The sequence below is a fragment of the Malaclemys terrapin genome, chromosome 5, assembly GCF_027887155.1.
Source record: "Malaclemys terrapin pileata isolate rMalTer1 chromosome 5, rMalTer1.hap1, whole genome shotgun sequence".
NCBI classification, from domain to species: domain Eukaryota; kingdom Metazoa; phylum Chordata; order Testudines; family Emydidae; genus Malaclemys; species Malaclemys terrapin.
The window spans coordinates 68,661,412-68,681,261 of NC_071509.1; positions in this window are offsets into that span (position 1 = coordinate 68,661,412).

Consider the following 19,850-nt stretch of genomic DNA (forward strand, 5'->3'; position numbering starts at 1 on the left):
CTTGTTGCTGCTTTTTTTTTTTTTTTTTTTTTTTTTTTGATTAGCTCCTGGCAAGCAGGGGTAAGGGGGGGCAAGCAGGGGGAAGGAGTAAGGGGGAAGAGAGAGTCAGGGATGCACAGCAGGCCCACCTCAGTCCCAGACTGCACGCCGTGGGGATCTAGTCACATAGAGTGTTGGGGTTCTTAGGGATTGGCTTGTTTTGAAATGGGATTAGCTTGCTTTTTGGTTTATTGTGAAAGTTGGTGTGCTTATTTGCCGCAGTGAAAGTTGGCAACTGTGGTAGTGAATTGCTTTGAAGTAATCACTGTGTGTTTGTGTGTGTGCGTGCATGTGTGTGCGCACATGTAGGCACTGTGTTCTCATGTGTGCATGAAGGAACAGACATATAATAACAATGAACTAAAGAGCCAGTGGTGATAACTATAAAACCTTTATAAAGCTCCAAGTCCAGACAGAGAAAGCAGAGCTGACTGTTTTTTAGAAACAGATCTCAAAAAGTGTCCACATATCCAGCAAACTCTCATCTCTAGTGTCAGTGAAATCTTCCTCTCCTTGATTTTAATTTCTTCCACACCCAAACTCTATTAGGAAAAAGTCTCAGATGTTCAGTGCTGCCAGTGTTCTATAAATCTTGACAGTTCATTGGGTTAACAGGTTCAGTCACAGTCCTTCAGAGTTATAGATTTAATCTATAAATTAGTAGTCTGGTTTAAAGAGATTATTTATGTTGCACTGTAAGTGAGCAGCTCTTGGCAAACAAATAAGGGCAAAGGCCCAGATTTGTAAAGGTTAGGTGCTGCTCCAGTCAGTGTTGCAAGGCTTAAGGCCCAGATACTCAAAGGTATTTAGGTATGTAACTCCCAGGTTCCAAGGCTAGTTTCATATAGAGAGGAAAGCCTAGCGGGCCCAGCCTGGGGCGGAAGGAGTGTTTTCACAAAGTCATTGTGGAAGTAGGGGGCCTCTACATGAATTGCCCTCACATCCCATAAACCTTCAAGATTCATGCAGCTTTTAAGAGATGCTTCATGTCTGTGAATGGAACCCGATGCCTTTTCCGCACCAATGAGGGGGTGGGTAAATCTTGTCTCCCAATGGAATGATCAAAACCCAAATGGGTACCTTACTTGTACATGTGAGCTATTTTTTATCTATCTGATTAAACAGTTCCTTACTAGTTCAGCTGATGCTGCAGATCATTAACCATGATAGAAAAAGAAAATTCTGCTAGATTTATTAACTCATAACAAAGTTGGTTTTATGTTCAAAATAATATAGCTAAGAACGGGTAAAAATGTACCTTAGGGTCATTTGCCCCTTTATATTCCCCATACGGTTTGGTGAGGGTTAAAGACAAGTTCAAGTAATATATTTTTTTTTCATGAATATAGAAAAGTTGCCCAAGAACTGGCAAATTGTTTTAACATTCTGGCAAAGAAAAGCCTTGTCTTCCCTAAATAGCAGTTGTTTCATGGCTTTTTTGAAATGTCTTTTCCAGGGGTTAATGTTCCTTATATACAAGCAATCTCACTCCTCTTGCTAGTTGATAAAGAACTATACTGATTTAGATAAATACCTTATATAGTACAACAAAACCATTATGGTAGCAATTAAAATAATTATTCATTTGAGAGAGAGAGTGTGTGTGTGTATACATACGCATGAACACACATTCGCTAATGTTTTTGCCCAAAGCCATGACCATTACCTGCCTAAGTGCAGAATTTAATCCTTTCAGAACCTCAAAAAATCTTGTTAGAAAATGGGACTTTGAAGAAAAAGTGGCTTTCTTCTTGCTTAGAGAGGTAAATCAATTTATTGTCCATGGAGAGCAAAGCTATTGGCAACATTATATTAAGGAAAAGAGGAGAGGAGCATTTGATTCTGGAGAGGAAATCTGTGACCTGTCGCAAAAAGTGAACACCAATTAGAGGAAATCATCTTACAAAGGACTGTCCCAGGGAAAAGGGCAAAATACTGGCAAGAAGTTATTAAGAAGTGCTCATGCAACACAAACAAATCAGAAAAGCGGTGTTCGGCACTACAAAATTCTGCCCTATTACAGACTGGAATGAGTCATGATGATGATGATGGTTTCTGTACATAGACCTTGTGCAGTCACTACGTATTTTTCCACAGATTCAAAACTAGAAGTTTCTGAGTATGTACAATTTCAGGCACAAATTTCTGTATGCCTAATCTGGATATGATTTGTGCAGGAATCAGATATTCTCTCAAGTGGCCATGTAAATGCCTAACCATGGACCTAATGTTTGTGTGCACATCAGGTATTAGTGTTATACAAGCTGGGTGTGTATGGAAAATGAATGAATGTAAGTGTGTGCACCTAACTTTGAAAATCTGTCCCTCAAGGTTGGAAGGTTTCTATGTAACACCCAGGGTAAGCCTGGTAGCATGGTACTGCTTACTTATCAGTATATTGACTAGAACTCTAGAAACCTGTGACTAATCATGTTTAGAAAGATGTATCCATAGGATGTAAAAGTAGAGTAAGATTTATTATTTATCAATACAGCACACGTTGTGCGCAGAGCATGTTTGACATTAATAAAATCACGCGTCTGGCCCTGAAGTGTTATTTTTTTTTTGTATTCCAGTTGTGTCTAGAGGCCTCAACCAAGATTAGAGGAGCCAACGTGCTAGATGCTGTACAAACAAAGAGTGAGATTAGACCAGATAAAAGGGCAGGATTGGAAACAGAGGTGAAGTGACTTGCCTAAGGTTACACTGCAGGTCAGTACCAGAATTGAGGATAGAACCTGGGTCTCCTAACTCCCAGTCCAGTGCACTGTCCCTTAGACATACTGCCCAGTAGCTCACTATCTAAGAATAGAAATACTGCTCAGTAGCTCACTATCTAAGAATCCAAGGAGCAGGGAAGCACAGGGGGAAGGAGCCTGAAAGAGCAGCTAGCTAACACGTCTTGTAACTTCCATGATGTTTTGTTATTAGATGCTGAGAACACTTCCCTCAGTGGAGGAATAAGGTTTGTAGGCTTGTTGGAAATGGTGTATTTTAAGGAGGGACTTAAAATAAGAGAGACTGAAGCTATGACAGATCAATTGGACAAGGAGTTCTACCTATAAGGGGCCACATGGAAGATGTGAAGGAGGGATTCCAAAAAGGCTGTGAATGAGAGGAGCTAAATGGGTGAAGAAAGCAATAGAAGGAGAAAAGTACAGAGGGTTAAGCACAAGCTTTTTTCCATCCCCTAGGTGTAGTAGTAGTGGAGCTGGTCATTTAACACACTTGGTAAAGGCCTGTGTTCTTAGACTAAAGGCCGCCATGAGTTGCATCTCATCCAGTGGACTGATGGCTACTTGCCTGTATTATGTTGTAACAGATTGTATTTCATACCCTGGATTTGTTCTCATGAAGTGAGTAAACAATTTAATGACTAACTTTTTCGGATTAATGACATTAAACAATTTCTTCAACACTTAACTGTGTACAATACACAATGCTAAAAATTCACTGATGTTGCCTCGCCATTCTGTAAAGCAAAGCATTACAGCAGGAAAAGCCATCAAATATATTGTTCTGCAACTTTTCAGGGTCTTAGAGAGACTAGTGAGCATTTGAATGCACATGGTATGTAATTTATACATCACAATGTTCGTTTGTGTCAAGTATTGCCTAATTAAGTCTATACTTTCTGCCAGCATTTTGGCTAATCTTGTGCTATAAAAGTATGGAATGTTACCATGGGTTGTAAAGTGTATAGAAATGCATGTGGCATTCAGTTCACTCAGCTGAGCACTGAAAAACACTTTATCAAAACTTTCATCAATGAAATTAATCTGTTTCAACACGGAGAGCAGAGTTGCCTACATAATTCCATTGTTACTGGCAGTAGACAGGAAGAGAGCACGCTATCAAGAATCACGGTAGCTGTTCATATATTTCACTGGATCCACAGGACAGGACCAAGCCAAGTGTCCTACCCTTCTCCTACACATGGCAAGCAGCAGCAGTCTTGCCCAGACACCATTGATTCAACTTAGACTTTTGGGTTTCCTGTTTGCTGTTTTGCGATTGGTTATGGTCCCCCTTCTTCTGTTGCCTTTCCAACCACTCAGCTGCCCACCCTCAGTTTTCTTCTCCCTTATTCACTCCTTTCTACCATCCCACTTCAACCCTAAATACTTCCCCCTACATGCAAGTCTTATTTTGGCTCAGATAACTCTTTCAACTCTCTATTGTTGATTGTGTGTGTGTGTGTGTGTGTGTGCTTATCAGTGCTAGAAACACTCTTTGCCATTTGAATGTATAGCTCAGTTTGATAACCTAGCATCTCTAAAGGAAATATGCTAATCTCCAGTGACATTCTGTATACATGAATGTCTGCATTATTAATGTGAAAACTTATCTCCAGAAAATATGAATACTGATCAATTGTCTCAGTTCAAGCCCTTATCTCCCAAATCTTGTATTCAAAGATGTAGATAATCCTGTCTCTCTTGACAAAATAAAAGTCAAATGAAACCCTCCATATTTTCCAGTTGTTTCATATTTTACATCCTGACATTGGTCAGGGTCTGAAGTCTCTGAATTTCAGAATTGGTTTGATCTAATTCCCTTATATGTTTCTATAGATTATTCTGTACTGACTGATCATTTGACCTATTCCTGCATCATCCTATATATACACTTGGGATATTTTTGATCATGCCATTTTATCTAACATCAAAGGTATTACACCATGACAAATGAGCATAATGAAAAAATATAGAACTTTGGTATGTTAATATATATCTGAGGAGCAGGATAATAAAATATATAGAATTGTGATCATGTGAGTCACCTACCTAGCTGATTCTCTGACCCGTGATCTGATCACCATATTTGGGGTTGGGAAGGAATTTTCCCCCAAGGTCATAGTGACAGAGACTTGGGGGGAGAGAGGGTTTGCCAAGGGTTTCCTCTGAAGCATGGGGCCTAGGTCACTTGCAGGTTTAAACTAGTGTAAATGGTGGATTCTCTGTAATTTGAAGTCTTTAAATCATGATTTGAGTACTCCAGTAACTCAGCCAGAGGTTATTGGTCTATTACAGGAGTGGGTGAGTGAGGTTCTGTGGCCTCCAACGTGCAGGAGGTCAGACTAGTTGATCACAATGGTACCTTCTGGCCTTAAAGTCTATGAATATATTAACCAGTCAATAAAAATGAATTTTGAAACATAGTAACATGTATCAAGAATGTTAGAACTTGGTGCAATTTAGTCATCTCCATTCAGTAATATAAAAAGAATATAATAAGTTTAAGTTTATGATATAGTTGGTTAGATTTTGTCGAACACTGTGTGAAGAGGATTTTTAGATAAAGAGCCTCAAGGGGATGAAATATGGAGTGTGACTGGCACAGAGGATCAGAAATAAATTCTGAATCTTTTTCCTGTAGATCACTGGGTTGAATGTCCAAATGTCATAATCTGACACCTATTTGATGGCTTAGGTGAGTTGGTGTCTCAGTCTAGCTCCTAGTAGAAAGCTGGCCACATCAGAAACTATCCCAATTGACTTCCTCATCAGAGAGTTCAAGGACTGACTAGAAATAGGGACTGAGCTACGTTTAAGTGGTATTTCTCTCCAAGTCAGGGTTGTGGCACTTTATTTAGGTTGTGAGGAAACTTGCATTATCACACTTCCAGTGATTGAAACTGCTTTGTAGAGCATGGGACCATAGTCATGGCCCCACACTTAAGGATACAATCAAGCTTCCAATATCTTTACAACTCCAATGCAGCTTAAAAAAACCCAAAACAAAAACAAACCCCAATATAAAAACAAACAGAAGCCAAAAAAACCCCAAACCCTTTTCTTTTGTGCTGAATATTTTTGTATTTAGTATTCAAGAATAATTTTTTTTTTAGTTTGAAAAATGAGTCCAGTCATTGTAGTGTTTTTGGCTGATGGAAAATGTAAATTTCCTTCCTTTTAATAAATGTATCTACTTTCTTTTAGGGAAGCTAAAATGTTAAAAATTGGTCTTATGCATCCAAATGCCACAGTTTCTTACTCCTTTCAAAGCACTAGTGAAGAGTATAATTTAGAATAAAACTAGTCTCATAACAAGTTATTAATTCTTGAACAGCCTGGTTCTGCACCCTGCTTCAGCCTTTTTAAAAAAAGTTCTTTGTTCAAAACAATTTTAATAACTAATTATAGTAAAAAATTTATAAAAAGGTTGCAAGCAAAATGTTTTGGAATTATTGGGGGTGGGGGGAAGAGGCAGGAATACTTTTCTCGACCTGAAGCATTTTTTCACAGATTGTTGGTTCATGAAATTTTGAGATTTCAACTCTTCAACCTAATTCAGGACAGGAATTTTTTTTTTTTAAATCTCTTTTTTTCCTGGGATAGGAAAACTGTTTCCTGCATAGTTCTAAACATCAGATTAGAGATGGTCCAAATTTGACATTTCTGTTCCATGGGAAATTCTGATGTTTTGAAAAAAGTTTTCATTATGCTCTGGAACAAAACCTCAACATTTTGAAGTTTCCCCTGGAACAGAAATTCACAATCACTTTTTCATTGGAAACATCAAACCAGTTTGGCTGAATTTATTTTTTCAATAAAAAAATGGAGCAGAGCTGCCCTGACTACTGGGGATCCCTCATACTGCCCAATATCTCAGGGAGTCCCTTGGCAGATCCCTGGGAGTTGGGGGCAGCCTGTTAATTCCGCAGCAATGGGAGGAGTCCACCACAGAATAGGATTTCCTAGCAACCCTGAAAGCCCATGCTGCAGATGGGGCTTCCATGGCTGCCAGGCTACCTGCTGCAAAATCAAGAATCTTGACCGTGAGAGCCTCTGCTGGAGCCAGGGCTCATGAGGCTTCCAGGTTTCTCCTTGTACAGTCCTGGATAGGTTGCTAACTATATCTGATATAGAAAAAAGATCTAAATGCTATAAGAGTCAGCGTTATATTGCATAAGATGAGTGAAAAGTGCACATCTCCATGGAGGGTTTCTGGATGCATTGTGTGTGAGACCCAGTGGAAGAATAAAACTGTTGTATCCTTGGGGGGTAGCAGTTTTAGGAAGTAATGACTTGAGACGCAGAGAGCTGTAGACCTTGAAAAGCAGCCATTTATTGCCACACACTGAACTAACCAACAACCAGCCAAAACCCCCTGGGCTATCCCCTAATAATCTAACTCAGTTGCCAATGCCATAGCAACAACAAGATTCTATTACTATGACAACCAAACACAACATATTCCTCCCCTCTTAATGAGAACATCCCCTAAATAAAACAAACACTAAACTAGAGAAGGAGGCTGCCTCCGTTCCCTCCTAAACCCAGGGGATTATTTTGCCCCATAACTGTGGGCTCGCCCAAGCTAAAGATCCAGCCATTGAGGAGGCCCTCTGTCTCTAGGTGGATTATGGCAGACTTCTGATTTTGGTGCACCCAAAAGTATCTTGGGCACAGGCCTGACAATGAGCTCAGGGTTCATAGAGCGAACGGATGAGGATGTGGTATCAGCTCACTCAGGGAAGGGGTGTATTTCCACAGCAGGCAGTAATAGAGGGGGAAAGTCAGGAACAGGTGACTCTTGATTCGGTGTCTCGCTGGATGTCAGGCAACTCAACTGAAGATGTGTCCTGGGGACTAGTATGACCTGGCAACAGCTGATCTACATGTCACTGCCAGCTGAGATCCTTGGCAGTCCGGACAATGTAGGAAACAGGTCCTGTTTGAGCGATGACAGCGGCAGGGATCCATTTAGCTCCAGAAGCATAATTCTGAGCCAAAACCAGCTGTCTTGGGCTAAATGTTCAGTCTTTTGCTCTGAGTGCATGCCTGATGACTTGATCTTGTTGCTGATGTTGCACAATTTGTCGAGGTTCAGAAGGTTTCAGCAGATCAAATAAGTGCGCAGCTGTCGTCCCATCATTAGGAAGGCCGGGGATGCCTCATAGCATGAGGTTTGTTTCTGTAGGATAGTAAGAAGATGTCCAGACACTTTTGAATGGATAATTGTCCCCTTGCCGATTTCAAAGCTTGTTGCATTATCTGCACAAATCATAATCCGTTGGTGGATGGATGACATAGTGCTGAAGTGATGTGGTGTATCCCATTTGCCTTCATAACATTTCCAAACTCCTGAGAGATGAACTGCGGTCTGTTGTCGCTCACAAGTTGTTCTGGCAGATTGAAATAACTAAAGAGTCCCCGTAGTTTTTGGATAGTACTCTCTGCAGTAGTGGACTGCATTATAGAGACTTCTGGCCATTTAGAATGGGCATCTACCATCACCAAGAACATGCTTCCTTCTAGTGGGCCAGCGAAGTCAAAGTGAATACACTGCCACGGGTTTTCAGGCCAGTCCCATGGGTGTAGGGGTGTCCACTGGGGTGCATTCCTCACACCCTGACACTTTTGTTTACTGGCACACTCAATGTGTCCCTTTTTGCCACAGTGTCAACACACCAGGATCTTACACCAGCATTCTGATGCATGGTGACCCAGCTTATCACAGCGGTAACATTCCTGACTCCCCACAGTTTTGTGGATAGGTTCTTGTGACACCTTATGCACTCTAGGGTATGCACCAATGTATTGTGCCTCCTTTGTAGCCAGTGCTATGGATACCACAATATCAACGGTCTTCTGTAAGGTAAGCTGAGCCTCTGTATAGCTTCCATATAGCTTCACTGTGCAGGCCACACACTAACCTGTCACGTAGGGCGTCATTTAACATCTCCTTAAATTCATAGTGTTCCGCAAGGTTTTTCAAAGTTGCTACAAATTGTACAACTGTTTTGTCTTCTTTTTGGTCCCTTTTGTGGAACCAATATCTTTCAGTGATTACCAGTGGTTTTGGAGAAAAATGGGACCCCAGGATTTCCACAATGTCACTGTATGATTTGGTCTCTGGCTTAACAGGGTGTAGTAAGCTGCGTAGCAGGGAGTAGGTGTGATGGTACCTCCCATAAGGCTTTATGGGAATATGACATAACTGGAATATGTTTTGTGCTGTCTGTGCCATGTAAAATATCTCTGTAAAGGTTATCATCTACTATATCTATTCATCCTATTTGTACGCATATATCATTTTGTACTTGAGGTTAAGGATATTGTCTGTATACTGGCTTAATTTCTAAGTAAGCTTTGTGAGGCATTTGGTCAGCTTCTTTAGGAAGGAATTCGCAAGGTTAAGTACCTAATCAGGAAGCACTTGGGGAACAATGCATCTTGGAATGCTCCAATCCACATAAGAAGTCTTCCTGGAGACGTACAAGATATCATGTGGACAATGGCTTCTACCTGTAAAGACTGAGTCATGCATGGACAGGTGACTCCAGAACTCCATCTCGGAGCTGGATTTGCATAGGAGTGAAGAGGTGGGGTCTCCACCAGGAGAGATTTAAACCCAAGAGAGACCCCTCCATTTTGTCTTCAGCTGGCTAAGGAGAGAGCCTCCCCACCCCCTAGGATACTTGGAAGAAACTGGAACAAAGGGGTGTGAGTAATTGATGGACCCAGGCTAAAAAGGGATTAGTCTGTAAAAGGGAGCATTCTAGAACTGGTGAGGATCTTATCTTTATTCAGTGTTTGATTAGACATAGATTTGCGCATTTTATTTTATTTTGCTTGGTGACTTACTTTGTTCTCTCTGTTACTATTTGGAACCACTTAAATCCCACTTTCTGTATTTAATAAAATCACTTTTTACTTAGTAATTAACTCAGAGTACGTATTAATACCTGGGGGAGCAAACAACTGTGCATATCGCTCTATCCGTGTTATAAAGGGCGAACAATTTATGAGTTTACCCTGCATAAGCTTTATGGAGGGTAAAACAGATTTATTTGGGTTTAGACTCCATTGGGGAGTTGGGCATCTGAGTGCTAAAGACAAGCACACTTCTGTGAGCTGTTTTCAGGTAAACCTGCAGCTTTGGGGCAAGTAATTCAGACCCTGGGTCTTTGTTGGAGTGTCTGGCTCAGCAAGACAGGGTACTGGAGTCCTGAGCTGGCAGGGAAAAGGGGAGCAGAGGTAGTCTTGGTACATTAGGTGGCAGCTCCCAAGGGGGTTTCTGTGCTCCAACCCGTCACAGTAGGTCTTAGCCGCTACTTAAGAATATTGGCACCTTCTTCTATTCTGCAATGTCATTTGCAATAACAAAAAGCTCAAAATGCTCAGTATATATGTGCCATTGCACGGTAGTCTCCTCAGAAGGTTCCAGCGGCACCGTAAGTGTAGCCATGGTTTAAGTTTCAGTTTGCATCATCAGTGCAAACCAGCCAGTTCGCACCCCATTCCAACAGCAAAAAGGTTTTTTGTTTGTTTTTTTAACCTTGACTTCTACCTTCTTCTGTTCCTGGGGCAGCACAAGGATCCCATTCTCATTGCCACGTTGTTGTATCCCTGGAGGTAGTGGTTTTAGGAAGAAATCACTTGAGACGCAGAGAGCTGTAGACCTTGAAAAGCAGCCATTTATTGCCACACACTAGCCAAAAACTAGCCAAAACTGGCTGGGCTATTCCCTAATAAGCTAACTCAGTTGCCATAGCAACAACAAGATTCTATTACTACAACAACCAAATACACAACAAAAACCTCAAGGGACAATAGGGGAAACAGGCTTAGAAGGGGCTTTTGCTACAAATGTTCCAAAGCACAAGCTGATGCACAGAGGATGGAGGCTGATCAAGCCCCCGCAGGCACAACCCCACTAGAGAAATATGCAATTCTGAAAAATGGGTAGTGTCACCCCATGTGGCCTTGTAGCACAGACAGCCAAATTCTGGCTGCCTCCTGAATTGGTGAATTTATGCACTAGGGGAGAAGATAGACTCTCTTCACCCTCTACCACCTCTAGCACAGCCACACAATTGGTGACACAGTTTTCAGTTTCCTCTGTTATGATTTAATATGGCTAAATATATATGTCTAGGAAGAAAGAAGGTAGGCCATATTTACATGATGGGGGACTCTCTCCTGGGAACCAGTGACTGAAAAGATTTTGAGGTTGTGGTGGATAATCGGCTGAACATGAGCTCCCAGTGTGATGCTGTGGCCAAAAGGGCTAATGCAAGCCTGGGCTGCATTAACAGGGGACACTGAAATAGGAGTAAAGGGGTTATTTTACCCAGGGGCAGCTCTATATTTTTTGCCACCCCAAGCATGGCAGTCAGGCGGCCTTCGGCGGCATGCCTGCAGGTGATCCATAGTCACACAGATTCGGCGGCATTTCTGCGGGTGATCTGCCGGTCCCGCAGCTTCGTTGTATCCACCGCCAAATTGCCACCAAAACCGTGGGACCTGTGGACCTCCCACAGGCACACCGCCGAAGGCCGCCTGACTGCCGCCCTCACAGCAACTGGCAGGCTGCCCCCAGTGGCTTGCCACCCCAGGCACACTCTTGCTGCGCTGGTGCCTGGAGCCGCCCCTGATTTTACCTCTGTATTTGCCACTGGTTCAACCTCTGCTGCAATGAGGGTTGTGGTAGATTCACCAGCACTGACAATTTTTTAAAAATCAAGATTGGATGTTTTTCTAAAAGACATGCTCCAGGAATCATTCTGGGGGATATTCTATGGCCTGTGTTATACAGGAAGGCAAAGTAAATTATCACATTGGTCCTTTCTGGCCTTTGAATCTATGGATCAGAAAAGCTTCTAGGAGTACTCCTAGCACTGCCTGGCTGGGAACCATGTCTTCTTCCTAGGTGTTTGCACAGTACTAGACAATGGGGCCAAGACCCTCGTTGGAGTATCTGGACAATGCTGCAATACAAATAATGATAATTATAAAAAATACAAATACAAATAGAATATGGATGCTCTGCAGATCAAGAAACTGAGAGAGAGAGGGCCACGTTTTCTGATCCAGGCAATCTGTGCTTGGTGTTGGATGGAGGTAGGCAAAAGTGACAAAAAATCACCTTTATGTTCCTTTTTTCTGAGGCTGCTGGATGATAAGCCAGTCACCATTTTCTGCTGTGTACCAATGGTCCTCAGATATAGGGATGGCGCAGGCACACTCCCATTCCTCCAACCAGGGAATAGGTTAGGATCACATGTACATTAATAAAATGAAATACCATGGCAGCCTCTCTTTCTTCATTCTCTTTGATGTAAAGCAACTGAGGAAGATCAAACGATTACAGTCAGATTTCAAATGAAGGCCTGGTCCTGCCATGTGGCTGGACCCCTATAGCTACACAGCTCACTTTGCAGAACTGAGGCTTATCACTGCAAAAAGAATTGCTTCTATTTCTGCCTTCCCCTCTTTTGTCACAGTCATTTATCAAAGGAATGGATACTTATATATCTACACAAGGAGAATAAATTTATTCTGTAATGTCTTCAGTTCTTGATAAGAATATCTTGCTTTGAATCAAATCATTAGAATACAAACATAGCCTCATTTAGTTTAAATATTTAGTATTGTGGCTGGCTGACCATTCTCCCTTTTCTCAAAAGCTATTCATACTTTTAGGAGTAGACCACCAGAATGGCTAATGAATTAAGCAACAGAACATTAGTAAAGTCAAAATAGTACAATTTACATCCACCTTTTACAAAATCCATGAGGTCCATGGTACTACATCACTTGACAGTGCTATGAAGGGGACTAAGAAGCATTAAAAATGTAACACATTCTCCTAACAAATGCTATGATTGCTGTCAGATAATTTGTTTTCTTTGGTGTACTACAGGTTCTATATCAAGAAAGATGACAGAAAATAACTTGATAAATGGCCCTTTTACTTCCCCAGCAACTCAGAGGGATGTAAATACAATGATGCCATTATAGCTGCAAGATTATTGTGGTCTAAAATCCAAGAATAATGTCCATAAATGCAAAAGATTTAAATTTGGAGCCACTGAACAATATATCTGATCTAGATAAAATCCTAGACACTTACTTTCTCTTGGCAAGGGACAAACATAGTAACAGGGCTGAAATTAAGTTAAGCGGCTGACATTTGTGACAAGGCTGATGTCTCTCTTTACTACAAAAATTCAGAATGTTAAATTCTTATTATGCTTTTAGTTACTTGGATATGGGCTATTATCTCTCACAGGACCACAGTGCCAGCTTTAATATGGGTGTTTTAACTGCTTGAATGTTCATCAAAGGCCCTGTTATACATAGCAAAAGGCAGCCCAAACCATGAAGCACTTACAGTCTATACAGACAAGAGGTAAGAGAGGTATAGATATTCACTTGGAGGTCACTGGCACAGCCAGGAATAGAACCTACCTGTGACCATTATTAAAGATTACATGTTGAAAGGATTGGAAAAATATATAGGAGACAAAAAGGAAGAGATACATGAAATTATTGAAAAAATATTTTATTAGTTCACAATCACTTTCAATATTGCTAGTGAAATGCGGCATCATTTTTTTGTGCATTGAAAGAACAGTGGATATTTTATCCACATGAACTCCCAAACTGGCTGGTTAGGAGGCTGTGAAGAATACACCCAGTTCACACACAAGTAGTTCCTGTTGGTATGTATGCAAAGATTTTATGAACTACACCTGTAACAGTTGGAAGTCCTAAAAAATATGAAGTCTAGGAAGTTAGATGGGAAGTGTCAATAGAATAAAGCATGCTGTTTCTTTTGACCTTATATTGCATCTGAATATGTGTATAAACACTAGCATCAGAAAGAAAGGCACACACAGTGAGCTGAAAACACTTGATAAATAAAAGCTGATCTTCTCTTTAGCTCTTGTAAACTAAACCACATATTTTCTTCAGTATTACAATACCTGAATTGGCCAGAGATATTACATTATACATGGAGATTAGACTGGAGCTGAATTTAGCAGAAAGGGAGAAAGAAGCCACAGAATTTTAAGTAATGCTGTGATATTGCACCCTCTGTGGTTGCTGTGAAGATTTGCTTCCTGTAATGAATAATGCATGTAGTATTCTTTATTTCATAGAATAATAGGCTACTTAATGAAAAGTTTGAAAGAGGTTATAATTCACCTGCCTGAAGAAGATCCCCCCTCAAAGGTAGATGGCTCATTATAAGGCTAAGTTGTATTGGTACTGGCAAAAATACAGAGAACAGTTTATTTATTTATTTATATATATATGTATATATATAATTTATATATATAAGTTTATAATTCATTCTCATATATAAACTGCTCTCTGTATTTTTGCCAACACCATTTTCTTTGGTTACTTCAGGCAAGTAATTTGTAACCTCTTTCAAATTTTATATATATAATCTCTCATACTACAGAAATCCAATTTGCATCTGAGTAGAGATAAAGATGCATACTGAGGTATAAAGATGCAAGACAGATTAATATGGCACTAAAGGATAGTTTCAATATGCTACCTGCTAAGAAGACAAGGAGGACATGCAATATTGACTTGACCTGGCATTTTTTCTTCATTAACTTTCAAAGCAGGGAAGACTTTGCATATGTTTTTGTGCATTTACATGTTTCATTTGAGAAGGATATTGTGTTTCAAGCAAAGCAAAAGAGTGTCAGTAAAGTTAAGCAGCATCTGTCTGTGGAACTTTAATGTAAAGATTCACATTTCAATATAAAGGGAACAGCGCTTTTTGGTAACTACTGGCTGTAGAAAAGTGAATGCAATCTTTAATATCAGTCATTCCATAACAGTGTTGCACTGAAACTGACTGGGCCCAGTAGGCTAGAGGGCCTTCAGCTTGAATGGGAGTTAAAGTAAACGTCAGAAATTTCTGAGTCAACTTGAATTAACTAAAATGGATATTCAGGTACTTCAGCTAATATAAAGATTTGAGTTGCCTCAGCTAGTCTGATTTAATTACTAGCACCCTGGGAAGCAAATGTACAATGTTTTTCAACTTCTTTATAATTTCATACAGAAACTTACATTAACAAAATGTTAAAACTGCACAGTTGAACACTCACAATTCATAAAGGACCAGAATTAAGGCTGCTTTTACATGCTTAGCTCTGCCCTCTTCTGCATATGCATTACAGTTGAGGGCTTGATTCTGCTCTCATTTACATCAGTGTACAGCAGAATTAACTCCATTGAAATGAATAGAGTTACACAGGTTAAAAACCAGTAGAGATCAATATCAGGCTCATAAAATTTAGATGGAAAAAGAAAAAAAGATCAATGGAAGGCGCTTCATATTCCAGAACAATGAAACTCTATTGGCTTCCAAATGTTTGTGAGTGGTGAATATACATTTCATAACCCAATTCCCTTGCTTGAGTCTCTGCAGTTCGTTTCTACTGCAGTTGAATTGAAGGTGTTTAAGGAGTACTTATTTTACACATCCTAACTCTAATGGTTATGCCAAAGTGCATAGGAAGGAACCCTACCCCTGCACAGCTTACTTCAGGCCTTTTACATTTAAGTCAACTATGTAGTGAATTGGCTAGTCACATAGATTTGGGGTTGAGGCAAGGACACCTGCAGACTTGAAGGTGCACAGAGTAAGCACTTTGCATAACTCCCCAAAATCTGTATCTGCATGTTGGTCAATGAAATGAATCTGAGAGTTCTGGGGAAGGAAATGCTGCTTGTGTCACATCAGCAGGTGGGAAAGAGAAGGAAACCGGGCTTTAATAAGGTGGGGAGATTCTATCCCACCCAAAGATGGGGACCCCTTCTCCACTCAACACATTCATGGTTCAGACCTACTATAAAGGGGGTGAAATCTCTTGTGGCTGCCCCAACTAATCTGAAGTATTGGGATGACAACAACATATGGAGGGAGCACATGAACTCTGCCCAGATGTGCTGCTTGTGTGGGAATCACAGAAGAAGATCTGTATGATGTACATGCAACTGACCTATAATGTTTTAATGACAACTGTATGTTGGTGTGAGTATGGGCAATGTACAATACTAATGCATGAAGTTTGAAAGCATGAGAGGTGAAATGGATGCTCTGTTCAGGTGAGAGGGGCTGACTTTGCCTAGATTACTTGAGAAGTGGCCCCACTCAGGTTGGCCTTTCAAGGGAGGGAGAATGGGGGAGTTACATGTATATTTATAAATATCATATGCCCGTGAGGTTACCTGTGTGATATTCTCCTTCCTGAATGCATACAGTTAAATCAAAAGGGTTGTTGAGAGATCCAAAAAGGGAAGAAAAAACAATGACACAAATAAGTCCTTGAGGAAACAATAGGAAAGTTGTTTATTGGGAAATACCCCCTTACTTGGCTTTATCCATTCTAAGAATAGTTTAGTCTTCCCAAGGCTAAATCTAGGAGCAAAGATTTAAAGATAAGCCTTAAAGATGGGTTGGGGGGGGGGGTGCCCTGACGGTATCAGTGAGAGCTGACAGACAGAGATGGCATGCTGCAAGTAGGATGCTCTCCTTCTGCCAGACAGAGAGGGAGTTAACTGGGCTAGATGAAAGCTACCAAAGTTTGCAAAGGAAGATTAAGGTTTAGTGTGATGGGGTGTTCACCACACACTAGCCTGGAAGGGTAATGAGGCTGAGAAAGGACCAATTAACTGGATAGGCCACACCTGAGAGGAATTAGGTGGCCTACACAACCCCTGATTTATGATGGAGCCCAGCTGAGGAGGAAGTCTGCAGTCACTCTCTGGGTATTAAAGGGGAATCAGAGGAAACCTATGGGTGGGAGAGCTGAGTGGATCTGGGCTTTGAAGGAAGGATTTACCTGGAAGCTTGAGAGAGGTGCAGTAGGAAAAGGCTCAGGGAAAAGACAGCAAGATGGAATGTTGCAGATGGGATGGTGCAAGATGGGATGTTGCAATGTGCAGCGGCCAATGGGAGCTGTGGGAAGCAGCAGCCAGCATGTCCCTGCGGCCACTTTGCCTGTAGGTGCTGATTCCCACAGCTCCCATTGGCTGGGAACAGAGAACCATGGCAACTGGGAGCTGCGGCGGGTGGTGCCTGCAGATGGTCAATATCAGCAAAATGTCTCGTGGCCAACAATCAGATTATCCCAGTGGTCCACCACTGATTTAGAGGTTCCCTGATCTGGAACCTGGAGTAAAGGGCAGGCCTCAGTTCCCCTAATGCCACTGGGGAAGTGACACAGTCAGGGCGGTGGATTTTAAGACTGCCTGGGATGGCTTATCCTGTGGGACTTTAATTCCCTAGAAGAGAGAAAACACATAGTGACCTGGCTGAAAGGCCAAGCCATGAAAAGGGAACATACTGTGGTGAGAGCAAATGAAGGAAGGAGGCATCAGCCCTGGATGGAGCCAATCCCAAGAGCAGCTAGGAGGAGCCCTAATGGTGAGTGGATGCTTTGACAGTTATGCAAGAGGAAATATGTGAATAAGTCTTTATTGTTTTTACCCTTTGCTCTGTGTGCTTTAGACCATTGGGTGACTGAATGAATAATGTTTTGTTTTGAAGATACTGTTTCTATGTCACTGCAAACTTAACCCATGTGAGGCTCCCAAAGGGAAACTTGTACTGGTGCCAGATTCAGCTGGCCCTGTCACATTAACTGGGTTGGGAAATAGTGGGGGCTGCTGTCCAGAGATGCAGTGGCAGAGTGTTGAACTGTATGCTTGTGCCCGGAGAGGGGTAAAGGTAACTAGGAAGATCCCCAAAAGGGTGCAACTCGAGAGGAACAAAAGGAGTCTCAAACACAGTTTTCCCAGTGACTTTATATGGATATAAAGATAATCTGAAGTTATAATTATGACAAATGTTGCAGAAGGGTTATTAAACTGCATTATTTAGGGCTCAACACAATCTCTGTCTGTGATCAGAATGAGCCCATATGGGGAGGGGCAGATTATCCCACATCTGCCTACTTTTTGCACTTCCCTCAGATTATCTGGCCATTATCAGATACAGCACACTTGACTAGAAGGACCTTGGTCTGATCTACTATGGCAATTCCTATGTTCCTCAGTTACAAAATTCTCAGGCAAAATTCCAAGTTTAAAATCTTACTTGTTCCAGCTGTAGAGCTTGTCAAATAAAGACTTTTATTCTGACTGAAAGTTATATTTTGTGATTGTTTATGGAAAAATTATCTCCATGTGCCTCACCTTCCCTGTCTGTAAAATGGGAATAATATCTGCCTGACTCTAAAGGAATGATGGCAGGACTTCATTCATAAAAGGCATGAAGTTCAGAAGGTTAAAGACAATCAGCGGAAAAGAAGGGACCCGAACTCATGATTTTCTTGACTTCAACCCCATGGATATTCCTCTACATTGTGAAACAATGTGGCTGGTACAGAGTGAGAGGCAGGAAAGATGAAGATCTGTCAAATACTTTGTCTGCCTGAAGCATTTGGATAGTAGTCCTGGTTAGTCCAGAGCAATGTAGGGCTCAGTTAGGATTTGCAAATATAGCTAATTTAACCAACTCCAAAACAAATATGCTCCAGGACAAGGAATGTGCACTGCTCCTCTGTAAGAGTTAATTTCATAGCAAATTTTAACTATTGACCCTCAATCATTTAGTCAGTAGAAATTTAAATAAAGTCACAAGATAACTCTTGTATATGCATAGAAATTGCACTTAATAAAAAGTAACCAAATATTTTTCTCCAGATGTGCAAAAACAAACACATTCACACCCAACATAAACGCTTCTGCAAGAAATATGAAAACAGGGGATTACAATACTAACTGTTAGGCATCCTTAAATACCATCCTTGGGAACCAGAATAGTTAGAATTCTATGAAGGTGACTTGTTTTTTTACAATGAGACCAATTAAAATGGAAAGGGAAGATACTGGAAGCCAATTTATGTTACTCTACAATGTATCACATTTTGTGTGTACGCTACTTTTGCTAGTAAAATGGAAATCAGGGGAACTGATTAAACACAGCTCTTTACATTAGCTAACATTTAAACTTTAGGCATCAAAAACATACAGGAAACTATTCAGAAGCATACAATGGCAAGTAACCTGTTTAATTTTCAACATGTAAAGGATGAGAGGATTCCATCATGAATTTAGTCCCTCTTGGATGGCAAGTCAATTAATGTTCGTAGTACAACTGTAAAGACCTTATTTCTGTGACATTTCAAGACACACAACAGAAACAGCAGGATAAAACTTGTTTTCATTATACAGTTCAACAAAAATCAGGCGAGATGGGTTTTTCCTTTATTTTTAAGTCCTTTCATTAGGAAAGCATTAACCGTTTGTGAGAGAAGCACTAGTTCTTTATTTTAATGTCTAATTTATGGAAATACTGTGTAAATGGTCACTAACTAGGTACACCTTCTGTCCTAATATAAAGTTATGCTAGTTGTAAAGATCTTTGTAGAAAGTACAATTAAATGATGCATACAGATATCTTGAAATTAGTTGATAATGTAACTAGTTAAGTCTCTAAACTCCATCCTTGATTTTCTAGCGTACTGGATAATGGATCATTCACAAGATTGAAGTAATGCACTAAAAGTGCACTTAGGGCTTGTCTACCCTTACAGCACTGCAGCTGCACAGCTATAGTATTTAATGAAGATGCTACCTATGCCAACAGGAGAGCTTCTCCTGTCAGTGTAGGTACTCCACCTCTGAGAGGTGGTAGCCATCTTGACGGGAGAAACCCTCCCATTCACAGTGCTGTCTATACCAGGGGTTAGTTTGGTATAACTGTTGCAGATAGATGTTTCATATGTAGAATCTAAGGCTAGAACCTCAGATTTGAATAGCCACCCATTAATGTAAGCAACTCTCAGCCCTATTTTTAAGCCCTGGTCCACACTACAAATATATGTGGTATAACTACATCACTCAGAGGTGTGGAAACGTTAATGAAACTTGTGATGGAATTTACTGATATGGCCCCAGAGTCGTTAGAAGACAGGGAGAAAATTCTACCTCTGACTTCCTGCTCCTCCCACCTCAATACGGGGAAAGGAAAGTCACCCC